Raw genomic sequence first — 19,189 nt, 5'->3', positions numbered from 1 at the left:
GGAGGAGGATAATCCCGGCAACATTGCTGAGGAAGCGGCAGCTGGCTCTACCCCTCCCCAACGGGATCCCTTTCATACTCTGTTTACCACCCTTAAGCAGATGCAAAGTGAAGCAAGGGTAGAAAGTCGCAGAGCGAGACAGGCATCAAAGAAAATTCAGAGCAGCTTAAGGAAGGTTAATAAACTATATGATGAACTTGTGGATCGTGTAACAGAGGTTGAGGAGCGCACCAGCAAACTTGAAGATGATGTTGGGAGCTGGCAATCATTTAAGACAGAGCAGGAAAAAATGGCTGAGGATATGCGCTGGAAGATGGAGGATTTTGAAAATAGACAGAGGAGGAACAATGTCAGATTGCTGGGTGTGGCGGAGGGGTCAGAAGGACAGGACGTTAGACAATTTGTGATAAATCTCATGAAGGGGGCCTTTCCAGAATCCCAGTGGCAGTGGGAAACAGAAATACAGAGGGCGCACAGGTTCCCATTCACAATGAAGAAAGCTCAGGCCACAGGAGGAGCAGGGAGGGACGGCCAGCAAAACCACCCGAGGGCAATATTAGTGTACGCTGGAAACCTCTTGCTCAGGGAGGAGATTATGAGTAAGGCAAGGCCAGACAGCAGAAGGACTTTTGAAGGCAACACTTTCTTTGGCAGGCCTGACTTCTGTCATTTTACCGTAGAGAGGAGATGGAAGTTAAGGCAGATGATCGCTCCCTTTCAAGCCTTAGGCTTGGAAGCATATTTACTGTACCCTGCTAGGCTTAAAGTGGTTGTGAGGAGGAAAATCTGGATGTTCACTTCTGAAATTAAAGCCGAGCTTTTCTTGGAGGAAATGAGGAAGCAGAAGGGGGGTTAGGAGACATGGGTATCTGCACACATAAAAGTGTCACCTGAACACAGACAAAAGGGCTAGGGGTAAAAGGGTAACACAGCATAGTTAAGGCACTTAGCGGGAGATGGATGCGACTTGCACAACCTAAGGCGGGCACACATAGGTCTGTTGACCTATTTGCCTGTAAAGGGGAGGGGGGCGGGGGGTGGGGTAGTGCAGGGGGGGAGAGGGAGGGGGTAGATGCAGGGGGGGGAAACAGCAACAATTTTTTCTGTTATACTATAAGATTTGGCACATTGTTACTTATGTAGGAAACACTGGATGTACACAAACTGGTTTGATGATGGTAAATAATGTTCATCTTTGGTTGCATTTACGAATATCAGCGATATGGTGTGCAGGATAGCATCAATTAATGTATGCGGTCTTAATGAGTTGAGTAAGAGGATGAGAGTTGCAGCGTACCTAAAAACTATGCGATTGGACTTGATATGCCTACAAGAGACTCATATAGAATCGAGTAAGACATACCTTTTGGAGCAACTAGGGTTTAAGGTGTTGGCAAGTACTAAACAGGGGACTAGGACCAGAGGGGTAGCAGTCTTGGGTAGGCAAAGGGATGTGGCTGTAGGGAAGAAGAAGGAAGATCAATGGGGTAGATGGGTTATTCTGGAAGTATGTTTTAGGGGTCAGAAACTAACTCTTGTTACAATTTATGATTCTACGGAAGACGATCCAGATGTATTTCAGTTCCTTGATATAGAGCTAGCCCAGTGGCCTGAGCCCATAGTATATTGTGGAGATTTTAACATTCATGATCTAGAGAGCTCATTTACACGTCCAGATGCGATATACCGGGGTAGGAAGAGGAAAGTATTTAGGGCATTAGCTGCTATGGTCACACACAATGCCCTGGTGGATCCATGGGTAAAGTTACATCCCCATTTAGATGGAAGCACCTTCTTCTCCGCCCCACATAAAGTAATGGTTAGGCTTGATTACTTTTTGATATCTAATTGTCTACTCTCTGGGTCGCAAGTGGAGAAGCTACCTAGGGTGATTTCAGACCACAGTACGGTGATTCTCACTCTTAAAATTAGCCAAACACCAAGAACACCCTCACAGTGGACCTTCGAGAGAGGCCTGTTAAAGGATCCTGTATATAGGAAGCACATGACAGCCTGGATTAAATGTTTTTGGGATATTAATAGGGGGACAGCAGCTCCAGGAGTGGTTTGGGACACTTTCAAGGCAGGAGCACGGGGAGAAACAATTAGTTTTGTTTTGGGAAGACAAAAGAGAGAAAGAGATAAGAGAGAGCAGGTTGGGCAGAGACTATTAAGAGAGGAAGGAAATTCAAGTAGGGCCATAGCACAAAATCTACCTTTAGAAGAATACCTGCTTAAAATTATAGCTTTAAAAGCTGAAGCGGTGGAAGGGTTGGCTAGGCAAGCTGCAGATAATTTCCTGACAAAGAAGGAAAAGACGTATGAACTTAGCGAGAAGGTGGGGCGAGTGCTGGCAATTAGAACCAGGCAGAGAGCGGCTGCAGCGGGAATAAAAGAAATTAGGGATGCATATGGGAACATGGTTATGGATCCCAATCTAATAAGGGAAGTGTTTAGAAAGTTCTACGCAGATCTGTATACCCCAGAGGACCCAGTGAGCTTACTAGAGGTTGAAAAATACTTGAGAAATACTTCTCCACCGATAATGTCCGCATAAGATAGGGAGATATTAGATGGACCCCTACAGTTGGAAGAACTTAATGAGGCCCTCGGTAGTTTACCAGCTGGTAAAGCAGCAGGGCCAGACCAAATTCCGCTTGAATTGTACCAAATATTTAAAAATGTGCTTTTGGCAGATATGTTCCTAATAATGCAACAAGCGCAATTAGGGGAATCCAGTCCGGAATCATGGGGAGGGGCTGATATAATTGTAATTTTGAAAAAGGGGAAGCCGCCAGAAGTACCAGGGTCATACAGACCAATTACATTAATGAATTCTGATAGTAAAATATATTCTAAAATCTTAGCAAAGAGGCTGGCAGGGATCATCGAGCAGCTGGTAACCCCCATACAGCATGGATTTATTCCTGGAAAAGGGACAACGCAGCACGTTAGGACCATTGTTACTATGTTTGACTCTGCAGGTATCCTAGGGGATCCTGTCGCAGCACTTTTCCTAGACGCTGAGAAGGCATTCGACAGGGTCTCCTGGGATTACCTTTGGCAGGTCATGAGGTGGTGTGGGATGGGGTAACCTTTTATAAAAGCTATACGGGTACTCTACAGCATCCCAACAGCGAGAATTAGAGTGAATGGAGGGCTGTCAGATACAGTAAAAATTGCTAGGGGGACCAGGCAGGGATGTCCCTCCTCTCCCCTCCTTTTTGCGCTATATCTCGAACCGCTACTGCGACGACTCGAAGCTAATCAAGAGATACCACCAATGAGGGTAAACAGCTGCACGGTGAAGACCTTAGCCTATGCAGACGATGTAGCTATTCTAACCCCGAACCCCACTCTAGCTATAAAGGAGGTTGAGATAGAGGCCCAGGTGTTTGGACAGATATCGGGGTATAGTCTAAACAGATTAAAAACGCAGATTATAAAAAACAGGTATACTATATGTAATGATGATAGGGTGGTTAACTCAGCAGTGTATTTAGGGGTGTCATTAATGGCGGACCTGGATAAGGTTGTAGAAATGAATTTGACCCCTCTGATCGATAAGGTGAAGAGAGACCTGGAGAGGATGAACAATTTACATCTCTCTCTTATGGGGTGTACTAACGTGATTAAAATGTTGATCTTGCCCAAATTTTTATATTTCTTTCGCTCTATCCCTTTGGTTTTGGAAGTTAAGTGGTTTAATCTGCTAGAGAGAGTACTGAACAGGTTTATCTGGGCGCATGGGAAAACCAGGCGGGCCTACAGGTATATGACTCTCCCAAGAGAAAGAGGGGGATGGGGGGCCCCTGATTTTAGGCTATATCAAATGGCTGCAGCATTACAGTATATGCAGGGGCTAATTGGGGGTGGGGGACTCGACACAGGGGTTACGACCATGTCCACGGAAGTCTACTCTATAGTATTGGGGGCAGAGGTAGAAAATAACTTCTTAAACAGAGTTGAGTTTGGATACCATAAAAGGACCAGATTCAAGACTGTAGTGGCAGCATATAGGATTTGGAATGCCTTCCTAAAAAAAATGGGACTGGGAAGATATAATAGATATGTCAGGCTTTATAAGAATAAATCCTTCCCTGCAGAAGTATTTGCTGATTCGACAATGGCGAGATGGACTCAAAAAGGGATAGCACAGATTGGAGATTTAATGGACGAGGAGGGGATAGTCCAGTTTGTAGACCTCACCCTCAAGTATGGTATTGAGAGAAAGGACTTCTTTAAATACCTACAGGTAAGGAGTTTTTTTTGTCGTAAGCAGGGTGGTAGCGTGGGGTTTAACAGTAATGAAGTACTGGAGAAAATAAAAATAGGAGGGGACTGTACAATTAGATCCTTCTGTGCATGTCTAGCAAAAGGGAAGATAGATGATATGGAACAAGTTAGTAATAAGTGGGTTGAAAAACTGGGGGTGGAGCCTGGAAGCTTTCAAGAATACTTGGACATGGGTTGTAATATTTTGTGTTCGGGTCCCCTGCAATCGCAGCACTACAAGACTCTATTTTCATTGTATCACACCCCTGCTAGAATAGCTAAGTGGGGAGGCTCCACTGGCACCACCTGCCCCCGATGTAATGCAGGGACGCAGATATAATTCATATGTTTGCTACCTGCCCCCAGATGTATACCTTGATTAAAAATGTAGAAGATTTTCTTGGTAATACACTTGGTATACGAATAAAATTGTCACCTATGAGGATTCTGTTCGGGAGAGACAATCAGGACGGACCTGAACACAAGGAATTTATGTTTATGGCCACCGAAGTTTTGAGACTGACAATAGCAAGAGCATGGTTAGATAAGATACCCCCGGGAATGCAAATATGGCTGGCAAATTTATTAGCTAGCTAAAACCTTGAGAAAGCAATAAATGCACGTAAGGGGAAAAGGGGAAGAAGGCTAGGGCTTAAAATTTGGGAACCAATAGCGAAATGGAAAGAGAGTATGGCATTGCAGGATAATGTAATATAATATGAAATTTAGGTTCTATCAAATTTCTTTTTTTTTTTTTTTTTTTGTGCTTTATGTTATTTTTGTATTGTTTAAATCTCAAACCAGACAATGTAAAATTATGGATGTTAAAAAAACTGATTGGAAAATGTACAAATGTACAAATGTATGATATGTAATACAATGTGTATATTGAGAAAAAGGGGTAAAACAAAAAAAGAATAAAAAAAAAAAAAGGGAAAGCTAAGTGGTTTTGGTTTGGTTCCCAGGGTCGTTGTGAACCAACTCATCCTTCATAGAAGGTGATTTGCTATAAGTTATTGCTGCCCGAGTGGGTAGCAAATCGCCTCTGGTTGGATCACTTAGGACAAGCAGCCAATTTGTCTTGATAATGTTGTTAATGGCTTTCGCTTGTTTGCTATAGCTGAGAATAATTCTAAAAGCTTCAGGGTTCTCGTGCTGAATATTCAATTTGCTAGGTCTGATTTTCTTTGACCCTGACTCAGGTGTCAGTCAAGTTTTTCTTTTTATGGTGTTACTTTGGGTTATAGCAGCAGAGATTGTCTTTTTAGAATAACCTCTTTCCAGAAACCTCCTTTGGCTAGCTGACTGGGCTGTCAGTAAGTCATCATCATTACTGCAAATGCATTTTTAATCGGATCATCTCACCATACGGTATGCCTTGTATAAGATGTTGCAGGTGAGAGGTCCTAGCATGGAAGACTGCATTTCCATCAGTTTTTTTGTGATGTAATCTGGTGGCAAGTTTTCCTTCCCTAATGTAGATCTGTGCATCTAGAAAGTTGACGACTTGATCACTTACAGTGGCTGTAAACTGTAAATTGAGGTTGTTGATGTTTAGGTTTTCAATGAACTTTTCTGCCTTCGGCTGGGTCCCCTGCCAGACGATGAAAAGATCATCGATATTCCTTAGCCAAACCCTGATGTTGTTGGTGACAACTGTCTCATATTCTTTGTGCAGTACCAGCTCCTCCCACCATCCCATGTGAAGGCAGGCATAACTGGGGAGCAGCTGGCCCCCATAGCTACACCACACAGTTGTTGGAACTGTGTAATATGGAATATGAAGATGTTGTTATCTGAACAGAATTCAACAATATCCCTGAGCATCTTGCTGTGATGTGCAAATATATATGTCACAGACTGGCAGTCACCAGTAGGTAGTAATAGTTAGGACCATGTTTCCATAGGAAAATAATTTCTTGACTTGCCCATAACTTTGCTGTCATTTGAACAATCTTCATTACATTTTTCAAAAAAAGTGTCAAGGTAGCTTCAGGTTATCATGGAAAGTTTGGGGGTGATCCATGCAGAGGGAGCCAAAAATCTAGGACATGAAATAAGGGTGTATTTGTAATGTTAATTCTCATAGGAACCTTTAGCCACACCTATAGCCCGAACCACTGAACGGACTTACACCAAATTTTGCAGGGAGGTAGATGTTGGTTCAAGGAAATGCCTTTTGCCTATTTGGTATGAATCCGTTCAGTGGTTTTTGAGAAGTTTAAGCTGAAAATATACTGATATCTCTGGCTGCGGATATTTCGCGGTGGTTTCGCGATTAATCGGGAATGCATGCGCCAACGTGAATGCTGTGATTGGCTGGAGGCAACCTGAACAGAAAGTTATCTACTGTGATGGTTAGAATTAATTATATAGTTATAATTTTTGAATGTGGTGGAGGCTATTGAATTCTTGCTTTTGTTTTCCATTTCGCGACGTGTCTGGGGATCACGATTACCGACGTCATCGCGATCGCCGGACCACCGTGAAAAGATAAAGTAGGTTTTAGAGATGGTTTTTATAAAAACTCTCTAGAAAAACATTACATTAGAGAATACTGTAAGAAACACCCAGGGCCCGATTCCAATCCCGCTCGGAAGCACTCCTGACGGCATCTGTCAGGAGCGAGTCTGAGTCGTACGCGTGATTTCCGGGCAACTCATACAGCTGTACGAGCAAGCTAGTACGATGCGAAAATCGTCTCGCGCTCCGAGCAACTCATACACGTCAGCGAGTCCCTCCAGACAACTCCACCATGGCAGATGCGCACAGCGCAACGGGGCGGATTCCCAAACGACCAAGTACGATGCACGCGTCGAGCAGCCAGATTGAGTCGAAGCCTCCGTCTCGAAAAACCTCGGGAAGTGGACTTTGGGGGTCCGCAGCAGGCCCCCCTTCATCCGGGACCCTACGGCTCAATCACTGGGGGGGTCCCAAGGATTCCCCCAGCACATTCATGCACGGTGCGGACGGGACCGAGGTATCCCTGTGACAGGGGGCTCCCTTGTTCGGGATGTGCGTTTTTTGTCTATGGCAGCCTTTGTACGCAACGTACACCAGGCTCCCATTGACTTTAATGGGGCTCCGAGTGACCCGAGTCCGTCAGCGCTGCAGCGCATCGTACTATGTTGCTCGGAGCCCAGGAGCCCGAGTCGCTCGGAAAGCTCTACGGGTGCAAGTCTGCCGTAGGGCTTTCCCAGTGAGATCGGAATCGGGCCCAGTGTGTAGAATTCAATATGTGTGTATATTTGTCTTTTAGACTTTATGAAAAAGGCCCAATCGTCATGGTTAAATATGTCATCGCAATGCCCCAAATAACTGCAAAAACAGAAAATAGGTCTAAAAGCTGATTTTTATAGAAACTTAGCACAAAAATATGATTTTTAATATGCTTTGAAAGAAGTATGTATTTAGTAATATGTGTAGTGCAATGTTCAGAATGGATTTTTTTACATATTACTTTTCGAAGTGTTGGTGGTTATTGAATGTCTGCTTTTGTTTACGTTTTCGCGACGTGTCCACAGGGATTGTGACGGTCACGAAGATCCTCAAAAACTAAAGAAAAAAAACCTTTAGAAAAAAACTTCACAATATTTCAGCTACTAGTGTGGCTCTGACAAGTGCTATTTAGTTGATTGTGTTTTTTGTGTCTGCTATACATAAGACTGGATGCAGAGTTTCAGGTTACTTAGAAACATCATGTTGCCTTCATCTGTAAAGTGCACTCCATCATTTCTGTAAATTCCATGCATGACAAAACACAGATTGTTGTTATAGATCCAGCCCATACGATGGTCTCTGAGGAATGCAGAAACTGTTTTATTAACATGCTTCCTGGCTTTGTCAATCTGTGGACAGAATTGATTTGAGCACTTCCATTTTATGTCTTTGGTATATATTAGAGTACACCAAGACAGTGTGAGGGAAAAGTGAGTGACATTAGTTCTGCAAAGGTATCCTTCATTAGGATTTCCAACCCTACCCCACTTAGTGTGCCTAGGTCATTTCCACCACAGTGCACAATCATGAGGTGAGGAGATCGGCAATCAGCAATGGTTTTAACCAAATTCATTGTTAAAATAAAGCTAAACCAATATGGTATTAAACAGCTAGACTCAAACTTTATGTAAAGTATGTCTGTACATGTGTTTTGCACTTTGTCATTTGTAGTCATAACTACCGACGTCATTGCAACCTCCAGTGTCACCATGAACAAGGAAATTGCGTTTTTGATGTCGTTTTTTCGACAAATGAACACAAAGGGGAAAGTTAAATTAACTAAACAACTACACTGAAACTTTAGGTATAGTATGTCCATAAATGTGTTTTACACTTTGTCAAAAACATGCAGTATTTGCTGTGTGTTCTTGGCAATTGCACTCATAGAATCATACCGGTACTACCTATGCACTCATGCAATCACCAAGACACTACTCATGTACTTATGTAATTATCCAGACATTACACACACGATCGATCGATATTAACTTTATTTCGGTTAGAGGACCCATAAAACTGCACAGTGCCAAGACATTTTTTGAATACTTAAAAAACGTAATCAATCCAATCACATTTCATGCCAGTGTACATATATTAATTGGTTTCCAACATAGTACATACATTTATAAAATGCAGCCATATAACTACAGTCAGACCCAGGGAAACAAAAACCTCAAAGCGAGAACCCTTGCAGGTGGGCTCCTAAGGGTCCGTCATGTGACCCAGGTTATCTGTATTATTTTCAAATGAGGGCGGCACAGGTAAACACTCACTCACAGACCCATACAGCCACACACACAGCCACTCTTAAAGTTTACAAGTTACAGTTATGGAATAAAATGTAAAATGCTTTCAAAATTCACTGCAAAAAACAAAGGTTAAGGGGATGTTATAGTTAGGAATTAGCATTTTAAAAAACCTTAGAAATTCATTGAAAAAAACAAAGGTTACAGGGACATTATAGTTAGTAAATATATATTTTTTTAAACCTTAGAAATTCACTCAAAAAACCATAGGTTACAGATAAGTTATAGTTAGTCTGACATTTCACTTGTACAAAACCAGAGAAATTCAGCAGTTATAGTTAGCTGAAATAACTATAACTCGCACCCTCCAATGCACTGCTTATGATGTCACATATTACATCACTCATGACATGGTCAGTGACATCACTCATGACATCACTGATGACCTCACTGATGATATCACTGATATGGATATGGAATTTGCTGGTGGATCTGTGGATTCATGGAAAAATCGGAAAAAAACATTGTGGGCTCCCAAGCTTCTTTTAAAGGAAGCCACCAGGTGGGCCAAATCACAATGGGCATATGCAAAACAAAGGAGAGGGGCACATGGGGCCCCCTTCCAAGGGTTTAATCAATCCCCGGGGACCACCACATCCCCGTAGTTTTAAAAAACAACAAAGAAATTACACAAATCATCATTGTCATTATTAGGGTTAGAACAGCTTGCAATACTCAATCAACAGCATTACTTAGCCTCTCACTTCTTAAAACCATTCCCTATCATCTTTATCCAAGAACTTGCAGTTTACCTAGACACTTGGCTCTTGCAATGACCAAATTTCATATGTCACATAAGTTATGTTAGTAATGTATGAGTCAATCACCTCACTATAATCAGGAACATAAGTACAACACTTTTTAGCCCCAATTACCTTACAGACTCTGCCCTCTTTCGCCAAAATAATATCTATGGCAAGACAGATCTGCATTACCATTGCTCCAAATACCAACATTTCTACATTCACCACTTTAAAAGACCCTGCTGTATCCATGACATGTTTATCCACAACTCAAGACAAATGTCTAATATTAATATCATTCATAGCTATTCCCACTGGAGGAATGCTGATCCCCAATATGTCCAGAATCACTTGCTCAAAATGTCTCTTCATTCTCTTCATATTGTATTTTCATTCAATTCTTCCACATGATGGAGTCTTGGAAACACTAAAGCCAAATCTCATGAACTCACCCAATTCCTTGGCAAATTGAAATAATCAGTCTTCATACAGACATAATAGATTCCTTCCATTATAGGTTGTCTCCCTATTAGGAATTCTCCACTGACTTCATAGGTGTTGTCACATGTGCTTTCACCCTTAAATTCTGCCTTGCCTCCTTCCCTAGGACTACGCCTTACCATACACTTTTCACCTTTCCTTTCTCGCTCAACCTTCAATCGTGGATGTAAATATGACAACCTAAATTCTTCTTCTGCCCTAATTTCTTTCAAAAACAATCTCATGCTCTTCCAGATTTCTTAGCATTTTTGTACCTGTCATTATACTCCATAATGAACATGAATAAGTAGCATCCATATTAGTTTCAGCTCATTAGCTCTAAAACCATTAGCTTTTTCATGTACTGGTATTTCTTATCCTAATTCTTTATGGTTAGTTCTAATTGTACCAAATAAATATATATGGAGGCCTTATACTTCGGGGCTTCCTGATTAGTGTGTCTTTAGTGAGTGGAAGCAATCACCCGTCGTTGTAAGTCAGCACACTTTGTTCCAGATGGAACGAGGTTATTGATATGGGGGCAGATTTATGTTGCACTTGCGCCACTTTTGCGCCGCCGTTGCGTCACTTTTGTGACGCAGCAGCGGCGCAAATCCTGCGCCATGGTGCGGGGTATTTACAACGTGATGCATCTGGGAGATGCGTCACGTTGTAAAGCCCTGCGCCACATGTAGGCGTTCCAGGGCAGGTGGGGGCGTTCCGGCGCAGGAACGCCTCCTAAAAGTGGCTGAGTGAAATCTACAAGATTTCACTCAGTCACTTTTAGGCCCATGCTGCGTCAAAACCCTGCGCCTGCTTGAAGCAGGCGTAAGGATTGACGCAGCATTGTAAAGATAGGGCCCCCCAGATCATTGCTGGAGCTGCGCCGCGCTTGCGACGCAACTCCAGCAATGCGCCACTTTTCGGCACAGATGCGTCACGCATCTGTGCCGTTTTTGCCCCATGGTGCGCCGCATTATAAATGCGGCGCATCCATGGTGGCGCAGCAGTGGCGCATAATAACTGGCGCATCCCTGCTGATATGCAGGGATGCGCCAGTCATCATAAATCTGCCCCATGGTCTTTAGGCCTGCAACTGTGAGGGAAACAATGGGAAAATAAATGCATGATAAAACTAACATTGCCATTTCACCCAGTGTGACACTAAAAAAACCATGAGCAGCGATGTCGCTTGTGACGGCATGTTAATCATCCTATAGATATGCATTAGTGAAAGAAAGATACAGCTAGGGGGAACAGGAACACTGCCTTGTTCTCACTCTTGGCAAATGTGTATAGAGCACTGTGAGGTAAAGCATATTGCGCTCTCTGTTAAATAATAATGATAGTGTATAGATAAATCATTCCTATGTTTGATATTGTCAAACATGCTGGCAGAACTAGGGGACAAAAATGTCTCTTAGTAATTTAAACACATGAAATGATAATACTAGGCTGTTTAAAGAACCCAGAATGGGGGCTGAGGTATTTATTTTATCAAAAAAACAAATGCACTTTTACCTTAACCTCTTCAATGCCCATGACGAGCTGGTCTCGTCATGGGCCGCGGTTGCGCTGTGCCCATGACGAGACCAGCTCGTCATAAACCCCGCCCGCTAATACAACGGCCGGCACAGGGCGGGGAAAGGGGCGGGCACTGAAGGGGTTAAATATGCATTTTATTTGCATTGTGGTGTGGAGAAATGTAGAAACAACAGTTGATGGACAGAATGCAGAACAATGTCATACATTCACCCCAGTACAGAGATATTTTTATGCTCACCATGCCATTCCAGTTTGAACCCAGCCATATGCAAATCAGTCTTGACCTTGTGCCTCATTGGAACAGTCCAGCCCGAACTGCCAAGCCAGGTCCTCCCTGGACTGGAAACAAGCATCCTAGGACCGGTTTCGGGGTTTCACCCCTCTTCAGCCAGGATAGCTTGATTCCAGTGTCATGGAGAGCACGGGACCCATGTCTGGGCATACCCGTCCCACTTGCGGTGACAAATGCAAAAACAACAGTTGATGGACAGAATGCAGAACAATGTCATACATTCACCCCAGTACAGAGATCTGGGCCTAAATCCATTGTTTGGCATAAATTCCATTCTAGAACCACTGTTGCAGTTTGTGGACTATTTTCTGAGACCCATTGTTAAAAAACCCACCACATATCTAAAAGACACCAGGCATCTCCTTAATCACCAGAAAGGTATCACATATGATCAAAACACTCACCTACTTGTAGGTTTAGACATAGAGAGCCTACACACAAGCTTTCCGCAAGATACCACACTGCAGACAATTGAAGATAATCTCTTAAAAAATGAATGGTACTTCAATACAGCAGGACATTTTGTTATAGAATGCTGCCACCTAACTCTGAACTTTTTTGAGTTTGATGTGACATTATATCAGCAGACCCGCAGAACAAGCATGTTCTCAATAATTAGAATCCCCACAAAACCTTTTTTGGAAGAGATACATTGATGAAATCTTTATAGTCTGGAAGGGCTCATCTGACACCATTCCGGACTATTTTGGATGGCACAACACCTGAGATGAATTTCTCAAATTCAGTGCACAATGCACAAAACAACAATTGATTTTCTAGGCGTTGCCATCTATGCTGACGGCACTGAGCTTAAAGCTAAGACCTTTTATAAACCAGTTTTTGTAGAAAGGAGTGTGTCCAAGTCAGTCAATAATTTTTCTTCCAATATTTCCGGAATAGTACTTGTTATTTCATAACTTATTCCATACAAATAAGCACTAGGGAGTCTTGTGTTTCATTTCAATCCTGATGTTTATTCAATCAATATACTTCATCACAGCTTAGCCCAGTCAACGTGTTTCGCTCAAAAGGACATCATCAGGGCTGTAAGTTTAAAACAATACATATAAACCCTATGAGGTCAATTCCTCATTCCATACATTGGCCACTTTGTAAAGACACTTATATGCCCATTTAATGAAACAAACTCCCCATATCAACCCACAAAACTCCCTACCTATGTACATTCTATAAAATTATTTGTGTCACAAAGTATATTAATGATATTTCTCATTAGCATCTCTATTCAATTTCATCATCAAGTATTTTCATCTGAAACTATTTCAAATGTAATTCAGATTCAAACATGTGATTCTTTGCATCCCGCTATCCCTTCAGTCAAGAGTGTAACAATCTAAACAAGACTCAAGATTCTAATGGTGCAACTCCCTTTCCATTTAGGAATCCTTTTGCCTATTTCCCCTTGAACAAACATGCAAACATTACCTCTAGATCATGATTAGAATGAGCGGGTTCAATTAACTCTTCCAGTTAGTCTAGTCGCAGTACATTATAAGGTCATTTGTGGCTTCATGTACCATAAGTTCTCTGTAAATAAAACAACATACTACTTCAGTCCAGATCTATTACTGATTAACCCTGGGTGGTGAACTTTGCTCCGCTCCGCTTGCGGAGTTTGCGGAGTTTTCCGAAATCCACATTACACGGAGCTTGCGGAGTTCCGAAAAACTCCGCTTCGCAGAGATTTTTTCCTCGTTCGTGTTCATCAACGTCAAGTTGGTGAGCGCGAGTGAGGAAAATCCACCTGCCGGTGAGATTTCTCAACGCAGGGGGTCAGGTTTCTCATTGCAAGTGGTCGCGTATGCTCGCGACCGCTCGTGTTGAGAACCTGCCCGTTCACGTTGAGAAAGCTGCTGCTCGAGTAAAAATCTACTTGAGTGGCAGAAAGGAAAGCAGCGCTTGCTTGCTCTGTGCATGGTGCTGTTCGCGATGATTGCACAGTGCGGGCAAGCATCCGGCTCCGATAGCCAACGCAAACTGAATTTATCTACCGCACTACACTGCTTGCAGAGCTTCGCGCAACGCGGCTGAGGTTTTTACCACTTCGTGGAGGTTTGTGTAGCGCAACTTCGTGAATTCCGCCCAGGGTTATTACTGATTAGATCAACCAGCAATCATTTTAACATGCAACTTTTGAAGTCCATTTCCTTTATTACCAAAAAACGAATTCACTTATTATATTAATTATCCTCCTCTAATAGTTTCTTGCACACAAGTTAAAAAGAAATATTGATCATAACCTAAATGGTTCATGTCAACTTATTTCTTATTGAGATGGCCATCCAATAGCCTCCTTATTACTAGATATTCACACACATCTCCTAATTCCTTATCTTGCATGGAAAGTGGTCAATGTCTTACAAACTTCTCCACATTTTCAGTCTACATAATTATCTCAACCATTGTCCTTGAGTGGCTACCCTTAGTGGGCCACCCACCGGTCTTCTATATCCCCAAACAATCCATTCCTACTTCTACTCCTTACAGTTCCGCCAATCTCCACACCCCGTCCGTCATGTAAAATAAGGAAGTAGGAGGCTGATTACAATGGCGGACGGACTAGGTACGCCCGCCATCGTAGCGGTGTTTGGGACTGCCTACCAGGAATGCGGTGGTCCCACCACTGCTATTAGGATGCGCCGCCATACTGGTGGGCACATCCATGCCTTTTAACATTGCGGGCGGTGCTGCTGACTGCAGCACCGTAAGCAATGTTAAAAAACTGCATGCTCTGTAATTCCCTGCACTACGTTGCAGGCACCACACGGTGCCTGCCACTTGGTGCATGGAAATGCAGGGGGGTACCATGGGTACCCCTCAGTGCAGCGACACCCCCCAAACAAGAGGGGCCCGCAACGGGCCCCCAAACCCGATCCCCAACAGCCTCTCCAAGGCCTTTCTAAACCCACATCCTGATTTGGTGGACGGTGCCTGCTAGGCACCGCCACCCTTTCAGGGGCCCTGAACCGTCCACCAGGCAATCGGTGCAATTGCATTTGGCTGTGAAGCGGCGGACAGACTTTGCATCTGCCGCGGTACCTACCACCATCCTAATTTGGCGGTGGGTGATAGGCTAGGTGATGGCAGAAGGACAGCCACCGCCGGCCCAGCGGTGGCAGTCCTTCCGCCATCATAATGACCCCCTAGGAGATGTGTGTGAATATCTAGTAATAAGGAGGCTATTGGATAGCCATCCCACTAAGAAATAGGTTTACCATTTAGGTTATGACTGGTATTTCTTTTTAACTCGTGTACAAGAACCCCATAAAGGAGGATAAATAATACAGTAAGTGAATTCGTTTTTTGGTAATAAAGGAAATGGACTTTAAAAGTTGCAGGTTAAAAGGACTGCTCGTTGATCTAATGAGTAATAGATCTGGACTGAAGTAGTATGTTGTGTTATTTATAGAGAACTCATGAATCATGAAGCCACACATGACCTCATAATGTACTGTGACTAGACTAACAGGAAGATTTAAATGAACCGGCTGATTCTAATCATGATCTAGAGGTAATGTTTGCATGTTTGTTCAAGGGGAAATAGGCAAAACGATTCCTAAATGGAAAGGGAGGTGCACCATTATGATTTTGAGTCTTGTTTAGATTGTTATACTCTTGGCTGAAGGGATAATGGGACACAATGAATCACATAGCTTAATCTCAATTAAATTTGAAATAGTTTTCAGATAAGAATACCTGATGGTGAAATTGAATAGAGATGCTAATGAGAAATGTCATTATTGTACTTTGCGACACCAATGCTTTCATAGAATGTACATAGGTAGGGAGTTTTGTGGAGTGATATGGGGAGTTTGTTTCATTAAATGGGTATACAGGTGTCTTTACAAAGTGGCTGTTGTACGGAATAAGGAATTGACCTCATAGGATTTATATGTATTTGTTTTAAATTTACAGCCCTGATGATGTGCTTTTGGGTGAAATGCGTTGGCTGGGCTGAGCTGTGATGAAGTGTATTAATTGAATAAACAACGGGTTGAAGTGAAACACAAGACTCCCTAGTGAATAGTTGGATGGAAAAAGTTATGAAATAACAAGTACTATTCTGGTAATATTGGAAGAAAAATTATTGACTGAATTGGAAATGCTCCTTTCTACAAAAACTGGACTTTATATGTATGTTGCCCAGTGGCGGTGAGGCAACTGAGAGTAGACCGTAGAGTTGTGATTACTGATTTTATTTACAAGACACAAGTGCACACCTGTTTGGAGCCCTCACTGCCATTGTCTGTCCATTTATAAACCACCTGCCAAGAGTAGCCTTCTTTCCTTCAAAAGCTTTCTCCTACGCCCACTGAAAGAGAACCTTCCCTACAGTCAGTTCTTACAAATGCGACGCAACTGTAGCAATATAGAGGACAATAAAAAGCAAGCCACAGCACTACAGGAAAAACAGATTATCAACAAGTGCCAAAAGAGAGCCAGGAATCAGTACAGGGATAACCTCCTGGAACAAACAGATAACACGAAGGATAATGACATCCTCACATGTGTAACCACCTACTGCACAATGTCCAACAGCATTAAGACAGCCATCAACAAATATTGACACATTATAATGTCTGGATCTTTAAAATGACTGAAGCTTAGATTTGCCCACAAAAGGAGTAAAAACATCTGAGATCTCTTGGTACGTACATGCATGACCCCCTAAAAAGAAAGAGAAAACAAATACGATGCTCACAACTTGGGGCCTACCACCTATAGCAGGACATTACCCCTGCGGATCATGTGCAGTGTGCCATTTGACAAAAGTTACAAAAAACTCTCACATTGAGCGAGAACTTGGAGTGGACTCTAAAACGACATACAAATTGCAACGCCACACATGCCATATACATGATCGCATGTCCATGCAGGCTAAGATACATAGGCATGACTTGACGCGAAGTCAAAACATGGATTTGAGAACACCGTAGCAAAATCAGATGCAAGAAAGCCACCACAAGAATGAGTAACCACTTTCTTACTTCTCAGCATACAGCCAATGAATTCGAATGGGTGATTTTGGAAACACTGGATGAGACAGACGGATTTGCCCAATGCATTCTCTTTTAAAAAGAACAAAGATGGGTCTTCCGTCATAGAACCTTTGATATAGGACTAAATGACAATGTTTCCTGGTTAGCGTTCGGTCAGTAATAATAATGGGCCCGATTCACAGATCTAACTTAAGACAAAATCCTAAACTTACTACCATTTTGGTATTCACAAAAGGCACTTACTCATTTTGGGATTCACAGAAGGCACTTACTCATTTCGGTATTCACAGAAGTTAGGACTCCTAACTTTAGGACTCCTAAATGCCTTCTGTGAATACCAAAAGTCTTAACATGAGGATTTTTCTCAGTTTAGGAGTAGTAAAGTTAGGACTCCTAACTTTAGGACTCCTAAATGCCTTCTGCGAATACCGAAAGTCTTAAAATTAGGATTTTTCTCAGTTTAGGAGTAGTAAAGTTAGGACTCCTAACTTTAGGACTTCTTTTTAAGTTTGAAAGAAAGATTTTATTAATACAAGCAAAGGTATCCATACAAAATTAATAACAGTAAATGCTTGTCAAGGTAGTTCATTGAAATATGACTAAAGAATGTGATAAGTTCATGCCACTACAGCACAATAAATTATACTGCACAAAATGAAAAACAGGCTCATAAATAAGAAATAGGCCATTAATACAGAGAGATTAAATCATAACAGTATTAGAATTGGAAATAAATCTGGGAACGCACAAGGGGTTCAAGGGGGCTTAAAAACCTCCTGCTGGAGTGGTTTTAGCTGAGAGCACCGTTTGGCACACATGTCAAGGTAAAGTGTGACAGGGGACCACAGATCTAGACGCTTAGTTGCCAACTGCATAGGATATACAAAAGAGGTGTCCAGTCTGTGATTATGGCAGACTGCATACCACCATGCCTTGTAAGAAATCTTTGTAAAGTCCTTCCAGTTAACAGTGATCTGTTGAAAAGCAGCCGCTAACAGCAAATCAATGATTTCAGTGTTAACTGGGACATTCTCCCAACACGGTGCAAGACTCCCCAAAAAAATATGAGTGATAGAAAAGGGACATGTAGTGTCAAAAATTAAGTTAATTTGGGACCAGACTTGCTTCCAAAAATTGTGCACAAGCGGGCATAAAAATAGCGCGTGCAGTATATCAGCCTTTGGGGAGGAGCATGACCAACAAGTATCTGGGGTGGATGCGAAACTTCTGCTTAGAGCACTGGGAGTGAGTAGAAGTCGGTTATACACAAAGAACAGCGTTTGTGTAAGATTAGCTGCCCTGGAAGACTTACGTAGCTTGAGCCATATGTTATTCCAGAGAGATACTGGCCATGAAAGCTGAAAATCTCGTTCCCAAGCGTCCTCCACCTTGGATTTCTGTCGAAGGGTACCCATCCCCTGTAAATGCTGATATATACTGGAAGCTGAGGGTTTAGTCTTAAGTAGGGAGGAAAGCTGTGAAGGAGAAGTCCGGGAAGTGGGGGTCAGGGACATAGCAGAGATTTGATCGAACCTAGCCATCACAGCCAACTTGAGTAGATTATACTTGGGTAGGAATGAGTCAGGCAGGTCAAAACGCTGTTTAAGTGAATGAAAGGTCAGAAAATTTGAATCTGAGAGTAGCTGATGTATCCATATTAAACCCTTTCGGCGCCAGGTCTTCCAATAGATTGGTTTACCATGAATAACTAAGTCTTTATTGTGCCATATTGTTGAACTCAGGAAAAAATCAGTAGTGTCCGGGGGGGGGGAGATGGTATAAGAGCTAAAAGCTTGGAGGTCAATTTAATTATGGGAGAGGACACCGCCTGCGGTTTACGCGAGAAGGAAAGGTACTCTGAGAAGGAGAAGGGAGAAAGGAAAAGACGCTCTGTACTGAGCCATAGAGGGCAATCCTCTGAGGGATCAAGCAGCCACAGTGAAGCCTGTCGCAAAAGGAAAGCTTTTTGATAAACCTGAAAATCAGGAAAATTAACTCCTCCCTCTGTCTTGGGACGAATTAATTTAG

This window comes from Triturus cristatus, chromosome 6 (genome assembly GCF_964204655.1).
Source record: "Triturus cristatus chromosome 6, aTriCri1.1, whole genome shotgun sequence".
Classification (NCBI taxonomy): Eukaryota; Metazoa; Chordata; class Amphibia; order Caudata; family Salamandridae; genus Triturus; species Triturus cristatus.
The sequence above is the reverse complement of the archived record's forward strand: the minus strand, read 5'-3'. Positions refer to the sequence as shown.